This window comes from Octodon degus, unplaced genomic scaffold (genome assembly GCF_000260255.1).
Source record: "Octodon degus isolate 3935 unplaced genomic scaffold, OctDeg1.0 scaffold00050, whole genome shotgun sequence".
NCBI lineage: Eukaryota > Metazoa > Chordata > Mammalia > Rodentia > Octodontidae > Octodon > Octodon degus.
In genome coordinates, this window is record NW_004524626.1 from 10257484 (window position 1) to 10259671 (window position 2188).

Consider the following 2188-nt stretch of genomic DNA (forward strand, 5'->3'; position numbering starts at 1 on the left):
TCTGCCCTTTGTTGTAGATCTTTGCTGTAGTTATAACCTTCACACGTACTGAAGTTCAGGTGGAGCTCTACAGAGTTTGGACTTATCCAGCTGAGTCTGGCTCAGGTCTGGCTGCTGTGCTCAGCTCCTTCAGGCTGCGGACCTGGGCTAGGACTGGGTGTGGGGGTTCCCGGAAGTCGGCAGAAATTCTTACTGGACGGGAGGGGTGGAGTGGTGGGGGGCGGCCCGAGGGGGTGGGAGAGGGTCCGGCCCACGCTGCACCTGGGCTGGGACTGGTCCCGCTGGCGCAGGACAGCAGGAAGCTCTCCACACACTCACCGGACCTGGGCTAGGACTGGGTCTGGGGGTTCCCGGAAGTCGGCAGAAATTCCCACTGGGCGGGAGGGGTGGTGGAGGTAGGGCGGAGTGGTGGGGGGTCGCCCGAGGGGGTGGGAGAGGGTCCGGCCCATGCTGCGCCTGGGCTGGGACTGGTCCTGCTGGCACAGGGTAGCAGGAAGCTCTCCCACACTCACCGGACCTGGGCTAGGACTCGTTTATTCCTATTTTTATTTTATTTTATTTTTCTTCACATTCTGTAGGGATTTAAGGTTTAACATATCACTACTTGATGGAAAATACCTGTTCTGTGTTATGTCTAAGATGTTTGATATTCAGATAGTGATGTTAAGCTCAACTGCCTGTGTTATACGGTAATAATATCAGTAAGCTTCTCTTCTAGAAGGTTAACAAGTTAAGTTTGCAGACCAAAAATTAGAGAAAAAGAAGGGCTACAAGGATAGCTAACATTTTGGCCCTAGCCCTTCAAGGTCAGTGAGGACTGAGGACATAAGAGAACCTGTTCTGTAACATCCTATAACTCAGTGGTGTCCCAAGTTGTTCTGATCAAGGAGATTATGGGACCACAGAGGAAAGTGATTGATGATGTATAATGTGCCTAAGGAGAGTCACTTAGAGAGAAAACATTCTCTCAGGCTTTCCCACAGAGTAAATTGGTCAAGCAATGGCCATGACTCATCCACATGGCTGACTGACAAAGGAACTACGAACTGTAGTACAGGGTTTCAGGGTAAATACTGAGGGGATTTGACTGACTTTGTCAGATACAAAAGTTACATTTGTTGTTATATAGGTCTTTCTTTATCTTGGTCTTAAGCATCCAGCAGAAAAGTGTAAAAGTGAGGTAAAAAAGGAAAGCCATATTAATAGGCTGAGCTGTAAAAGGCTCAAGTCAACAACTTCTGACATTGCCAGTCCTACAAATAACCCACTATTATTGTGGACTACTGGACTATATTGGATTATTTTGCTAAATTCATGCACCTACAATATCTAAATGGCAAGGGAATACCCATCTCTGACAAAACTAAACAAAAAAGGGTGATATAAATGAAGGACCATTTTTGTAGTGAAATGTATAAATATATCTGTATATACAAAATAAGATAGATACACAGCTACTTTCTCTTAATTCAATGAAAAGAAATATTTATATTAATAGTGTTTGGACAGAATATCATGTCTGCGTCTTATACCATGAATAACTCTATGAAGACAACAATATGCAATGTATTAATTATTGTAACTGTCCTACTAGCCTGTTTTGAAACTGTCTCATTGCTATTTGTTTCTCAATAAAATTAATAAAAAGTAAATTCTTTTGGAAAGAAACCTAGAGATGGAATAGATGGGTGGAATCAATTTCTTGTTTTAGGTTTTTTTTTTTGTTTGTTTGTTTTTGAGGAATCTCCACAGTGATTTCCATGGTGGTTGTACTAGTTCATATTCTTGCCAACAGTGTATAAGAGTTCTTCCCCCACCTACAGCTTTGCCAGCATTTATTATTACTTGGTTTCTTCATAATAACCTTTTTTTTGTGGCCAGCTCAACCCACCCTGGGAGCAGGGCTGGTGTAGCATGTGGTGCCAGGGACTGAACCGCGGTCCCTGCATTTGCCTAAGCTTGCCTATGCAGGCACTTTAGACCACTGAGCTATCTTGCTAACCCATAATAAACCATTTCTTGATGATAACCAGAAATGTTGAATATTTTTTTTCAAGTATTTATTGACCACTTTTACTTCTTCTGAAGAGTTTTTATTCATTCCAGTTGTCTAGTTTTGGTTGGGTCTTTTCTTTTGAGGATCTTTTATCTTAGTTCTTTTTTTTTTTAGTAACTTTATTTATTTATT